General features: G+C 47.3%; 1 protein-coding gene and 1 long non-coding RNA gene across 4 annotated transcripts in view; one reads left to right on the plus strand and one right to left on the minus strand.

Moving 5' to 3' along the window:
* ndst1b (N-deacetylase/N-sulfotransferase (heparan glucosaminyl) 1b) overlaps positions 1-10,107 on the minus strand; it is a 290,113-nt gene extending 280,006 nt beyond the window's left edge. The window contains exon 1 of one of the 2 annotated variants that reach the window (XM_052013795.1): positions 10,041-10,107. The gene's annotated coding sequence lies outside the window, so the exon portion shown is untranslated. The remainder of the gene's footprint in view (positions 1-10,040) is intronic. The other variant, XM_052013800.1, reaches the window with a different exon arrangement.
* A 671-nt stretch (positions 10,108-10,778) lies between these two features.
* LOC127569314 (uncharacterized) overlaps positions 10,779-14,977 on the plus strand; it is an 87,723-nt gene continuing 83,524 nt past the window's right edge. Inside the window, exon 1 of one of the 2 annotated variants that reach the window (XR_007956174.1) lies at positions 10,779-10,872. This is a non-coding gene — a long non-coding RNA (uncharacterized LOC127569314). The remainder of the gene's footprint in view (positions 10,873-14,977) is intronic. The other variant, XR_007956173.1, reaches the window with a different exon arrangement.

Here is a 14,977-nt window from a genome sequence, read left to right on the forward strand (position 1 = left end):
GGTAGACAGGATGGTGAAGAAAGCATTTGGTCATGGAGCACTGTGTGCAGCTCTGGTCACCCATCTGTAGGAAGGATGTCATTAAGCTGGAAAGGTTGCAGAAAAGATTCACGAGGATGTTACCGAGACTGGAGGGCTTGGGTTATAAGGAGAGGCTGGATAGGCTGGGACTTGGAGTGTAGGAGGCTGAGGGGTGACCTTATAGAGGTTTATAAAACCATGAGGGGCAGAGATAAGGTGGATGGTCAGTCTTTTTCCCAGGGTAGGGGAGTCTAAAACTAGAGGGCATAGATTTAAAGTGAGAGAGGCAAGATTTAAAGGGACCCATGGAGAAACATTTTGCACACGGTGGATGGTAGGTATATGGAAAGAGCTGCCACAGAAAGTGGTAGAGGCGGGTACAATTACAATGTTTAAAAGACATTTACACAGGTACATGGATAGAAAATGTTTAGAGGATATGAGCCAAACAGAGGCAAATGAGATTAGCTCAGATAGACACACACAAAGTGCTGGAGGAACTCAGCAGGTCAGGCAGCATCTATGGAGGGAAATGAACAGTCGATGTTTCAGGCTGAGGAAGGTCTCAGCCTGAAACATGGACTGTTCATTTCCCTCCATAGATGCTGAATTCCTCCAGCATTTTGTGTGTGTTGCTCCAGATTTTCAGCATCTGCAGTCTCTCTTGTGTCTCCGTTGTAGCTCAGATAGGCATCTTGGTTGGCATGGATGAGCTTGGCCAAAGGGCTGTTTCTCGGCTGTATGACTTTACTTTGACCAACCTCTATTCTTTTTTTCTCAGTTCTGATGAATGGTCTGTGACCTGAAACTTTAACTGATTTCTCTTTCCACAGATGCTGCTTGACTGGCTCCCAGTCAATTCTCCCAGCATTTCTGCTTTAGTTTCAGATTCTAGCATCTGCAGTTTTATTTGTTTTCTGGCAGGGTGTTGTGCCTTGCAGGAAAATTTTCTTCTGCGTTTATAGTTGTTGCTGCTTTTCACAAGTAGTACAGAGTCAGCTTCCACAGAGTACTATTCATAGAGTAGGAAACTCAATGCGTGGGAGAATGAGGTGACTTGGGGGAAACAGCTGGTGTCCTGCTACTTTATTTCTGCTCTGTGAGTTAATCTAATGAATAGAGACATGGTAGTACACATCAGACCCATAGAATGCACATCCGTGCCTTGTGGAAACCCAGTGAAACTTCCCATATCCTGGACAACACCAGCTGCAGGAAGTGTCATCAGCTGGAGGAGCCTGAGCAACAGCTGCTATCACCACGGCCCGTCCACAAGGCCGAGTGTTTTTGGGCAATACCTTTCAGGAAGTGATCACCCTTGTAGCTCAAGAGAGTGCAGGCAGAGAGGGAATGGCTGACTTCCAGAGAAACAAAAAAACAGACCAGGCAAGTAATTCAGGAGATCTCTGATAGCATCTTGCTCTTCACCCAGTATTTCGTTCTGCCAGGGTTGTCGGAACCTGCAGAGAGTGGTAAACACTGCCCAATCCATCGCAGGCTTAAGATTTCCTTCCATCCAGTCCACCTTCACCATGCATTGCATCAGGGAAGCTGGCAGTATTGTCAAGGATGCCTACCACCCCCGGCTGTTCCCTTTCCTCTCTTCTACCTTCTGGGAGAAGATGCAGGAGCTCGAAAGCCCGGACGTCGATGCTTCTTCCCTACTGCTGTCGGACTCCTGAACCAGTCACCTCTCTCACATCCCCTTCCCGGTGGTGCTGCCACGTTCTCGGACTCTGAACTCTACTTCTTCTGTTATTGTCACTTTAGCATTTCTTTTTGCACTACCTCAGTTTGCACCACAATCTTTGCACCATTCTGCTGTTTTGCACTCATTGCTGTATTTATTGTTGTATTTATTATTGCCACGTACACTGTTTACTCTGTGAGCTTCATGACAGCAAGGAATTTCATTGCACCCTGGTGTATATAATAAACTAATATGAATCATAGCATCATGGGCGCCTCAGCTGCGGAGGGAAGGAGGAGAAAGGTCAAGAGAGAAATGGTTGTAAAGAATTCTACAGTTTGGGGAGCAGAAACTTTAGGTTGCAGAAGTGTTTCCAGGATGGGATGTTGTCTCCCTGGTGCCAGGGTAAAGGACATTACTGAGCAGCTGCAGACCATTCTGGTGGGGGAAAATGCACAACCAGAGGCTATTTTGATACCAACAACGTGGGTAGAAAAAGGGATGAGGTTCTGCAGTTAGAAACAGGAGGAGGACCTCTGGATTATTCTTGGTGGGTGAGTCCAGGATGAGAGGGCAGTCTTAGAATTAGAGGGTACCCGTTTAGAATAGAAATGAGGAGAAATTTCTTTAGCAAGAGGGTCGTGGATTTATGGAATTCGTTGCCACGTACAGCTGTGGAGGCCCAGTCATTGGGGGTGTGGGGTAAGGCCAGAAATTAGGGCTAGTTGGGAATAGTTTAGCTCATGGTGAGGTAGCGGAGCAGATTCGATGGGCCAAATGGCCTACTTCTGCTCCTTTGTCTTGTGATCTTGTGACACGCCAATGAGAACAAAAATTAAAATGTTCTGCAGTAGTTCAGGTACTTGACCCTGGAACCAGAGAGTCAACACACCATCCTGGAATCATGCCTTGGATATAAGGTGCAGGAGGGAGGAAGCAGGGGCACAGACAGGGCGGAGGCACTATTCCCAGGGTTTGGAAATCAAGAACAAAGGCACAGGTTTAAGGTGAGAGGGGAGAGATTTAATAGGAACCCGAGGGGCAACTTTTTCACCCAGGGGGTGATTGATATATGGAACGAGCTGCCAGCGGAAGTGGTTGAAGCAGGTATATTAACAACATTTAGAAGACACTTGGACAGGTACATGGATAGGAAAGGTTTAGAGGGATATAGGCCAAACGTTGAGCAAATGGGACTAGCTTAGGTGGGCATCTTGGTCAGCATGGACAAATTCGGCAGAAGGGGCTGTTTCTGTGCTGTATTGCTCTATGACTCTACAGACCAGATGGCTGCATCACAGGAGGGATGGAACTGATATCCTCACATATACGTTCACAAGTATTGTTGGGAAGAATTCAGGGTATCTGGGCAGTGGTTGGGAAGCAGACTGAAAATTTAGAAGGCAGGAGAACAGAATCGGAAACTGCAGGAGGAAAATTAGCAACAGAGTGTGAGAGGGAGAGCAAACAAAGGTTGGAAAATGGACAAAAAAACGGAGTGTGGCTGCATTTAATGCCGTAAACCTAAATGCATGTTTACTGAACAGGACAGGGAGCTGACAGCAGTGATAGGAGGCATATGGTAATATGAAACATAGCTTAGAGGGATAACGCAAACAGTTTAATGTTCCTAGTGACAGGGCGCAGACAAGATGGGGGAAAGCAAAAAAGGTTGAGGTAGCAAAATTGATTAAAGAAGCAATCAAGCTGTTGGAACGCATCAAAAAGAGGAAATTGCTGATACACTGCCACATCGACTGAAGTGGCATGAGGAAAACGGCAAGTGATGAGGAGGCATAAACAACTGCAGATGCTGGAATCTGGAGGAAAAAAATGAGCTGCCAGAGAGACTCAGTGGGTCAGACAGTATCTGAAGAGGGAGATCAATAGTCTGGAACTATTAGGGTCTGGAATGCACTGCCAGGGCTGGTAGTGGAGGCAGGTTTAAGTGTAGTGTTCGAAAGGGTGCTGGATAAGTATTAGAAAGGAAAGAATTTGCAGGTTAGTTTGGGAAAGGGCAGGGGAATGGGAGTAGTTGGATCGCTCTTTCAGTGATCCATCACGGACTCAAGGCGCTGAACTGGTAAATTATTGCCACATGTACCGAGGTACAGTGAAAAACTTTGTTTTGCATGCCATCCATACAGATCATTTCATCACATCAGTGCATTGAGGTAGTACAGGGTAAAACAATAACAGAATACAGAATAAAGTGTTACAGTTACAGAGAAAGTGCAGTGCAGGCAGACAATGCAAGGTCATAATGAGGTAGATTGTGAGGTCAAGAGTCCATTTTATCGTACTGGGGGCCATTCAATAGTCTTATAACAGTGGGACAGAAGCTGTCCTTGAGCCTGGTGGTACGTGCTTTCAGGCTTTTGTATCTTCTGCCCGATGCGAGAGAGGAGAAGAGAGAATGTCTGGGGTGGGTGGTGTCTTTGATTATGCTGGCTGCTTTCCTGAGGCAGTGAGAAGTGTAGACAGAGTTCATGGAGGGGAGGCTGGTTTCCGTGATGGGCTGAGCTGTGTCCACAACTCTCTGCAGTTTCTTGCGGTCACGGGCAGAGCAGTTGCCATAGCAAGCTGTGATGCATTCGTATAGGATCTATGGTGCATCTATAAAAATTGGTGCGGGTCAATGTGGTTGGACCTCCTGAAAGCACGTACCACCAGGCTCAAGGACAGCTTCTATCCCGCTATTATAAGACTATTGAACAGTCCCCTAGTACGATGAGATGGACTCTTGGACCTTACAATCTACCTCATTATGACCTTGCACCTTATTGTCTGCCTGCACTGCACTTTCTCTGTAACTGTAACACTTTATTCTGCACTCTGTTATTGTTTTACCTTGTACCACCAATGCACTGTTGTAATGAAATGATCTGGATGACATGCAAGACAAGTTTTTCACTGTTCCTCGGTACATGTGACAATAATAAACACCAATTTTCCTTCCATGCTGTAAAACCATTCTGTGAAGTACATGTTGCATTCCACTCAAGAAAATGGAAAAAGGACAAGTACTTCAGGCTACTGAAGCACATCATTTTTCTTGCAGCTGCTTCAGAAATAGTGAGTTTAGCATTTTAGCTATAAGATGTTCCAGAAAGTGTCAGGACACTCCTGCCCCCCATAAAAATGTGTGTGTCTCTTTCAAATTCAGACTTATGTGTTAAGTATCAATTATATCTGCAATCGATAAAAAACATTCAACAACTTGCATTTATTTAGCACCTTCTGTGTACTTAAAAAAGCATAACATTTTAATTCTAAGGCAAATAATGATACATTGGGACAGGCAATCAAAGCCTTATTCAAGGAGGTAAATTTAAAGAAGCATCTTGATCATGGCTAGATTTGGGAAGGAAATTCTATGGCTTGGGTCCGAAGAAATTAAGGCACATCCACTCACAGCAGGGTGACAAAAAATGGGCACATACGAGAGGGCAGAATTGGAGAAAAACATTTCTGAAAGAGTTGTAAGCTGTAGGAGGTTACAGAGATAACTGTATTGAACAGATGGGCAATCTTTGAAGGTGATATAGGCGGCTGTGATTGTTCCAGCAACGGAAACAATTAGCACATTGGATTCCTCTTGCACATTAAACCCCAAAAGACTTTACACCTGTCAAGCTCTTTGCAGCCAAGTCTTAGTTTGGAGCTAATGGCTTTTCTGTTCAAGGAAAAATTGCATAAATTTCCATACTGTTTCTAGCTATGCAAAATACAAATTAAATTGGATATAATCTTTCTTGCTGAAACCAAATCTATGCGTTGTGGCCAATTCTGATGACAGGCATTCAACCTGAAACAGAGCCATTAGCTCTGTTTCTCTCTCCACAGATGTTGCCTGACCAGCTGAGTGTTTCCTGTATTTTCTCTTTTCATTTCAGATTCCAATGTTTTGCATCTGGTGTGAATGTCACAGTCCCAGCAGTATCGCTCCCTCTTCTTTTCTCACCTGCTTTCATTCCTCTTCTATTTTCATCTCTTCTGGCAGATGTTCCAGCATCTGCAGCTATTTTGCTGTTTGATAAATATAGATTCTTTTGTACAAAGAAATTTCAAAGATAATTCTGCTTAATATCAAGGTATAAAGAAAAGGTCTGTGTCCATCAGATGCTTTGAGATGTCAGATTCAGGCAGATGGGATTAGCTCAGGTAGGCAATTTGGTCGGCATGGACAAGTTGGGCCAAAGGGCCTAATTGGGCCAAAGCTCCACCAGGCTCAAGGACGTCTTCTATCCTGCTGTTATAACACTATTGAACAGTCCCCTAGTATAATAAGATGGACTCTTGACCTCACAATCTACCTTGTTATGACCTTGCACATTATTGTCTACCTCTCTGTAGCTGTAACACTTTATTCTGCATTCTGTTATGGTTTTACTTTGTGCTACCTCAATGCATTGTTGCAATGAATTGAATGTATGAATGGTATGCAAAGCAAGTTTTTCACAGTACCTCAGTACAAGTGACAATAATAAACCAATTCCAATTCCAGATGTATCAGAACATCTGCCAAGAATGGGAAGTACTCACTACAATCATGATTTTTTTCAGATTCATCCAATTTGAGATATTTTAATCTAAGATGATTTTCCTGGACTGAAGGGGTTCTGCATTGTCACGGGTACTTTAGAGCCATAGAGTTATACAGCACCATACAGGTCCTTTGGCCCAACTGGTCCATGCTGATCAAGTTGCCTACCTCAGCTAATCCCATTTGCCTGCATTTGACCCATATCCTCAAAACCTTTCCTATCAATGGACCTGTCCAAATATCTTTTAAATGTTGTGATTATACCTGCCTCGACCACTTCCTCTGGCAGCTCATTCCATATACCCACCACCCTCTGTGTGAAAAACATCGCTCAGATCAGTTTTAAATCTTACCCCCTCTCACCTTAAACCTATGCCCTCTAGTTTTAGACTTCCCTACCCTGGGAAAAAGACTGTGACCATCCACCTTATCTACGCCCTTCATGATTTTATAAACCTCTACATGCTCACCCTCAGTCTCCTTCACTCCAGGGAAAACAGTCCCAGCCTATCCTTTCTGTCACCCAGAATGTTAAACCCAAACACAAGAGAGATTGCACATGCAGTATCCTGTGCAAAAAAAGTCTGCTGGAGGAACTCTGAAGGTCACGGTAGTGTAGCAGTTAGCGTAACGCTATTACAGTGCCAGCGACCCGGGTTCAATTCTGGCCACTGTCTGGAAGAAGTTTGTACGTTCTCTCCGTGTCTGTGTGGGTTTCCTCCGGGTGCTCCGGTTTCCTCCCACATTCCAAAGACGTACGGGTTAGGAAGTTGTGGGCATGCTATGTTGGCGCCGGAAGCGTGGTGACACTTGCGGGCTGCCCCCAGAACACTCTATGCAAAAGATGTATTTCACTGTGTGTTTTGACGCACATGTGACTAATAGAGATATCTTATCTGATCTTATGTCAGGCAGCATCTGCGGAGGCAGAGTTGACATTTCAGGTCAAGTACCTGCACTAGGACTGTTAAACCCTGTCTGCGCTCTCAGGTATGTCAAATAGTGAGATAGTATAGCGGCGTCCAGGTGTTGGTAAAGAATTGAAACTACTAATTGTAACTGTTATGATATACAGCAAAAAGCTTGTTTGTGTGACATCCAGACAGATCATTCATACACAAGTACATTGAGGTGGTAAAAAGAAAACAGAACGCAGAATATAGTGTTACAGAGAAAGTGCAGTGCAGGCAGACAAATAAAGTGCAAGGGCCACGACGAGGTATACTGGGAGATCAAGAGTTCATCTTATTATGCCTATATTTCTCATTATTTATTTATTTAGTTATTGGATTCAGAATTGGCTCGCCCATAGAAGACAGAGGGTGGTGGTAGATGGAGCATATTCTGCCTGGAGGTCGGTGACCAGTGGTGTTCCACAGGGATCTGTTCTGGGACCCCCGCTCTTTGTGATTTTTATAAATGACTTAGATGAGGATGTGGAATGGTGGGTTAGTAAGTTTGCTGATGATACAAAGGTTGGTGGTGTTGTGGATAGTGTAGAAGGTTGCTGTGGATTACAACAGGACATTTGATAGAATGCAGAGCTGGGCTGAGAAGTGGCAGATGGAGTTCAACCCTGATAAGTGTGAAGTGATACACTTTGGGAGATCAAATTCGAAGGCGGAATACAAGGTTAATGGCAGGACTCTTAGCAGTGTGGAGAAACAGAGGAATCTTGGGGTCCACGTCCATAGATTCCTCAAGGTTGCCACCCAGGTCGATAGTGTTGTTAAGAAGGTGTATGGAGTGTTGGCCTTCATTAGTTGGGGTATTGAGTTCAAGAGGAAGGTGATTGGAGGAAGGTATAAGGGGGATGTCAGGGGTAAGTTTTTAACACAGAGAGTGGTGGGTGCGTGGAACGCACTGCTGGCAGAGGTTGTGGGGGCAGATACATTAGGGACATTTAGGAGACTCTTAGACACATGAATGATAGAAAAATAGGGGGCTATGTGGGAGGGAAGGGTTAGATAGATCTTAGAGCAGGATAAAATGTCAGCACAACTTTGTGGGCCGAAGGGCCTGTACTGTGCTGTAGTGTTCTATGTTCTAGTAATTTACAGTAATTTTATGTCTTTGCACTGTACAGCTGCCGCAAAACAACAAATTTCATGACATACAAGTCAGTGATAATAAAGATGAGATTCTGCAGATGCTGGAATCTGGAGCAACGAACACAAAATTCTCAAGGAACTCAGCAGGCCAGGATGCATCTACGGAGGGAAATGGACAGTCTACGTTTCTGGTCGAGACCCTTCATCAGGACTGGAAAGGTAGAGTGCAGAAGCCAGAACAAAAGGGTAGGGGGAGAGGCAGTACAAGCTGGCGGGTTATAGGTGAGTCCAGGTGGGAGGGGGAAAGCAAGGTGGGTGGGGAAGGGGAGGAGTGGGAATGATGTGAGAAGCTGGGAGGTGATAGATGGAAGAGGCAAAGGGCTAAAGAAGAGGGAATCTGACAGGAGAGGACAGTAGACCATGGAATAAAGGGAAGTGGACACAAGGGGGATTGTTCATTTCCCTCCATAGATGCTGACGGACCTATTGAGGTCCTCCAGCATTTTGCGTTCAGTGATAATAAGTCTGATTCTGATCTTCAGCGTACGAAAGGTTGTCTGATAATCAGAACCTGGTTTATTATCACTGACTTGTGTGATGTGAAGTTTGGAATTGGTTTATTATTGTCACATGTACCGAGGTACAGTGAAAAACCGTTCATACAAATCATTTCATTATTAGTATTGGTTTATTATTGTCACTTGTACTGAGGTACAGTGAAAAGTTTGTCTTGCATACCGATCGTACAGATCAATTCATTACACAGTGCAGTTACATTGAGTTAGTACAGAGTGCATTGAGGTAGTACCGGTAAAAACAATAACAGTACAGAGTAAAGTGTCACAGCTACAGAGAAAGTGCAGTGCAATAAAGTGCAAGGTCACAACAAGGTAGATCATGAGGTCAGAGTCCATCTCATTGTATAAGGGAACCGTTCAATAGTCTTATCACAGCGGGGTAAAAGAGGTCCATGAGTCTGGTGGTACGTGCCCTCAGGCTCCTACCTGATGGAAGAGGAGAGAAGAGAGGATGACCCGGGTGGGTGGAGTCTTTGATTATGCTGGTGTGAAATTTTGATGTGGAATTTGGAATTGGTTTATTATTGTCATTATTGTCACAGTGAAAAACTTGTCTTGCATACTGTGCATACAGATCATTTCATTACACAGCGCATCAAGGTAGTACAAGGCAAATTTGTTTTGCTGCAGCAAAGACACAAAAATTACTGTAAATTAAAGTAAATAGCGCAAAAAAACAGAATAACAAGGTGGTGTTGATAGGTTCATGGACGGTTCAATAGTCTCATAACAGCGGGATAGAAGCTGTCCTTGAGCCTGGTGGTCTGTGCTTTCAGGCCTTTGTATCCTCTGCCCGTCGGGGATAGGAGGGGGTCCTGGGGCCAAATGGCCTCTTTCTGTGCCATAAAGTTCTGCAATGCAACACCTCACCCTCGCCCAACATCACCGAAGTTACTGTGGTCCGTGGGATCTTGCTGTGCACACACAACAACCGCGCCCTCCCTCCTGATTGGTGCAGAGCGGCTGGCGGGCGGTTGCCATGGGAACGCCGCCGGTTCCCGTCCCCACGGGCGAACGGGCCGCCCGTTCCCAGCCGACTCTTCCGCCCGATTTTCACCAGCGGGGCGGGCACCCGGCGGCATTTCAGCCCCAACTTGCATCCGTGGTGAAACAGGCGGCGGACGCCCGGAGCGGAGACGCGCGGTAAACTGTACCTGAGGGACCGGGCGGGTCGGGGCCGACGGCCGCCACCTCCTCCTTCCCGCCATCGGCTCACGGCGGCCGATGGGAACGCGGGGCGGGGCTTCAGCAGAGGGGCGGGGCGTGTGTGACGTAAGGCGGGCGGAGTGAGGGGATCTGACAGGCGGGGCTTCAGCAGAGGGGCGGGGCTTCAGCAGAGGGGCGTGGCGCCTGTGTGACGTAAGGCGGGCGGAGTGAGGGGATCTGACAGGCGTGTCAGCATAGGGGCGGGGCGTGTGTGTGACGTAAGGTGGGCGGGGCTTCAGCAGAGGGGCGGGGCGCCTGTGTGACGTAAGGCGGGCGGAGTGAGGGGATCTGACAGGCGTGTCAGCATAGGGGCGGGGCGTGTGTGTGACGTAAGGTGGGCGGGGCCAGCGGAGCTGACAGGCGGGGCGTGAAGGGTGTGTCATGTGATTGAGCCGCGCCTTGACGGACAGGGCGGAGCAGCGGGTCTGGTCACGTGGGGTGGGCGGAGCTCGGGGCCAATGCGCTTGCGTTGCTGCCTGAACTGAGAGGCAGCCTGGCGTCTGCGCATGCGTTCTTACGACGGGCACGGTGGCGAGTGCGCGCATGCGCCCGTCCGACGGTCTCGGACGGCGAGTCTGCGCATTGAGACTGGGCTGCCGGCAATTGCCGGCACATCGAGCGACTGCGCAGGCGCCGTTCCTCCGCGCCGGGCGGCGAGGCGCGTCTGCGCAAGCGCTGTGCGGGCGGACGGCGCCATGGCGACGGTGGTGGTTCCTCGTCGGAAACGCTCAGCAGGTCAGGCAGCGTCCGCGGAGGCAGAGCCCGAGCTAATACTTCACGGTAACTGAATTATTAACCACATACCAGCAGCAGGAGGCCTTTTACTGAGATCAGGGCTACGTCCACGTTCTTGTCCACCCCAGTAACCTTTCACCCCCGGTAACCTTTCACCCCTGTTTAAGAATCTGCCCTGAAGATGCTCCCAGACTTTGCTCCCACCCCCTCTGTGGATTTACAGCACCTCACCTCTGTTCGATGGGGAACTCTTTTTTTTAAACAGTGACCCCCCCCGCTGCAGGAACTCAGTGGGTCGGGCAGCATCTGTGCAGGGAGATGCATTGGGATTGGTTTATTATTGTCACTTGTACCGAGGTACAGTGAAAAACTTGTCTTACAAACCGATCGTACAGGTCAATTCATTACACAGTGCAGTTACATTGGGTTAGTACAGAGTGCATTGATGTAGTACAGGTAAAAACAATAACAGTGCAAAGTGTCACAGCTACAGAGAAAGTGCAGTGCAATAAGGTGCAAGGTCACAACAAGGTAGATCGTGAGGTAAGAGTCCATCTCATTGTATAAGGGAACCGTTCAACAGTCTTATCACAATGGGGTAGAAGCTGTCCTTAAGTCTGGTGGTACATGCCCTCAGGCTCCTACCCAATGGAAGAGGAGAGAATGACCTGGGTGGGGGGGTCTTTGATTATGCTGGCTGCTTCACCAAGACAACGAGAGGTAGAGGCAGAGTCCAAGGAGGGGAGGCTGGTGTCCGTGATGCGCTGGGCTGTGTCCACAACTCTCTGCAGTTTCTTGCAGTCCTGGGCAGAGCAGTTGCCGTACCAAGCTGTGATACATCCTGATAGGATGCTTTCTATGGTGCATCGATAAAAGTTGGTGAGAGTCAAACAGACAGTAGGAGTAGTGTAGGGAGTGGTCTCATGAAATTGGAGGAGTATGTAACAAGGGCAATGCAATAATAATATGGGGCAGGGCAAGGCAATAATGTGTAGGAGGAGCAAAAAACAAATTGCTGGAGGAACTCAGCGGGTCAGGCAGCATCTGTGGAGGGAAATGGACAGTCGAAGTTTTAGGTCGAGACCCTTCATCTAGACTGAAAGATAGAAGGGAGATAGCCAGTATAAAGAGGTGAGGGGAGGGGTGGAGCAAGAGCTGGCAGGTGAGGGGGATGATAGGCAGATGAGGGAAGGGGAGACCCCTAGTTCTAGACTCTCCCGCAACTTGATGGAGGAACTCAGTGGGTCGAGCAGCATCTGTGGGGGGGCAAAGGAATTTTTTTATTTCAAAGACAAACTTTATTCAAAATAAAAAAATATATACGAAGGAATAAAGTGCAAAAGTCTTTACATTCTTCATGTCATTTGGTCAATATATTCATTTTTTTACAGAGCACCATTGCCATTCGCTGGAATGATACACCCTTGCGTTGTCAGCTTGTAGCCCCTCAATGTCCAGTAGCAGAAGGACCCTAGACTGTGGTCCTTCCCCACCGAGCTTCAGTGCATCCCTCAGCACGTACTCCTGCAGCCTGGAATGTGCCAGTCAGTGGCATTCCCTTACGGACATCTCACTATGTCGGAAGACCAACACATTTCAGGAAGACCCAAGAGCGTCTTTCACCCAGTTGATGATCTTCCAACAGGACTTGATGTCTGTCTCTGCGTGTGTCCCTGAAAACAGCCCATAGATCAGAGAATCCTCTGCCCAGGGAAGCCCCTCTCACCACCAGCCGAGCAGTTGTCGATGTTTTGGATCAACAACCTGCATCAGGACTAAGAGTGGAGAGGGGGAGGATGAGACAGGAGCTGGCAGGTGATAGGTGGACCAAAGAGCAGTGAAGGATGGTGGGCAGATAGAGCTAGATGAGGAAAGGGAGACAGAGGCAGGTGGATGATAGGTGGAGGCAGGCAAGGCAAAACAGATGGAGCCAGGTGTGGGGAGGGGAGGGTTAAGGTGGAGACGGAGGCTGGAGGGTGATGAGCAGGGACACAAAGGCTGCCAGTGCTGGAATCTGATAAGTAAGGAAGATGATATTGGGAACCATTAGGGGAGAGGTGTAGGTCAGATGGAACCAGATGGGGAAGGGGATCCAGTGGGTGAAGTGTGTGGGTTGTAGGTGGATGGAACCAGGAGGGGGAGGGGGATGGAAATGGGTGATGGGGGGAATTGGGAAGAGAACAAAAATGAGAGGACTGGAGGTGAATCGGAAAGAGAGGGGAACACAGCGGGTAACGGTTACCTGAAATTGGAAATTCAGGCCAATTCATTCCTCGCTACATCCACCCTGTCAAGATTCGTCAGAATGTTGAATCTATAGAGGGAAATGGACAGTCGATGTTTTGGGTCGAGACCCTTCATCAGGACTCTATAGATGCTGCCTGAACCATTGAGTTCCTCTAGCATTCTTTGTGTGGCTCCAGATTTCCAGCATCTGCAGTCTCTCTTGTGTCCCATCAGAATGTATCCCACACCTGACAGTTAAGCATTAGGGCAGGCACGGTAGTGTAGCGGTTAGCGTAACGCTATTACAGCGCCAGCGACCCAGGTTCAATTCCTGCTGCTGTCTGTAAGGAGTTTGTATGTTCTCCCCATGTCTGCGCTCCGGGTGCTCCGGTTTCCTCCTACATTCCAAAGACGTATGGGTTAGGAAGTTGTGGGCATGCTATGTTGGCGCCGGAAGCGTGGCGACACTTGTGGGCTGCCCCCAGAACACTATGCAAAAGATGCATTTCACTGTGTGTTTCGATGTACATGTGACTAATAAAGATATCTTATACAGTGGCATGCAAAAGTTTGGGCACCCATGGTCAAAATTTCTGTTACTGTGACTAGCTCAGCGAGTAAAAGATGACCTGATTTCCATAGAACCATACAGCACAAAGCAGGCCCTTTGGCCCACCATGTTGTGCCGTCCATCAAACCACCCTCACACTATCTAACCCTTTCCTCCCGCATATCCCTCTATCTCACATTCCTCCATGTGCCTATCCAACAAACTCTTGAACCTGTCCAATGTATCTGCCTCCACCACCACCCCAGGCAGTGCACTCCATGCACCAACCACTCTCTGGGTGAAAAACCTCCCCCTGACATCTCCCCTGAACCTCCCACCCATAACCTTAAAGCCATGCCCTCTCGTCTTGAGCATTGGTGCCCTGGGAAGGAGGCGCTGGCTGTCTACTCTATCTATTGCTCTCAAAATTTTATATACCTCTATCATGTCTCCTCTCATCCTCCTCCTTTCCAGTGAATAAAGCCCTAGCACCTTAAGCCTCTCCTCATATTCCATACGCTCTAATCCAGGCAGCATCCTGGTAAATCTCTTCTGCACCGTCTCCAACGCCTCCACGTCCTTCCTATAATGCGGCGACCAAAACTGAACTGCTGATTAATGACCCCCAGGATGTTGACGGTGAGGGACTCAGCAATGGCAATGCCACTGAACGTCAAGGGTAGACTCTTCTTTGTTGGAGATAGTCACTGTCCAGCATTTTTGAGGCATATGTGTCATCTGGGACTTATCAGTACATAGGTTAGCTGTATTTCCAAAAGGCATAAAGTTAAAGATGACACATTTCTTTAATATTTTAAGCAAGATTACTTTTTTATTTCCATCTTTTACAGTTTCAAAATAACAAAAAAGGAAAAGGGCCCGAAGCAAAAGTTTGGGCACCCTGCATGGTCAGTACTTAGTAACACCCCCTTTGGCAAGTATCACAGCTTGTAAACGATTTCTGTAGCCAGCTAAGAGTCTTTCAATTCTTGTTTGGGGCATTTTCGCCTATTCTTCCTTGCAAAAGGCTTCTAGTTCTGTGAGATTCTTGGGCCTTCTTGCATTCACTGCTGTTTTGAGGTCTATCCACAGATTTTCAATGATATTTAGGTCTGGGACTGTCAGGGCCATGGCAAAACCTTCAGCTTGTGCCTCTTGAGGTAGTCCATTGTGGATTTTGAGGTGTGTTTAGGATCGTTATCCTGTTGTAGAAGCCATCCTCTTTTCATCTTCAGCTTTTTTAAAGATGGTGTGATGTTTGCTTCCAGAATTTGATGGTATTTAATTGAATTCATTCTTCCCTCTACCAGTGAAATGTTTCCCGTGCCACTGGCTGCAACACAAGCCCAAAGCATGATCGATCCACCCCCGTGC

This window comes from Pristis pectinata, chromosome 4, assembly GCF_009764475.1.
Source record: "Pristis pectinata isolate sPriPec2 chromosome 4, sPriPec2.1.pri, whole genome shotgun sequence".
In the NCBI taxonomy this organism is placed as follows: Eukaryota; Metazoa; Chordata; class Chondrichthyes; order Rhinopristiformes; family Pristidae; genus Pristis; species Pristis pectinata.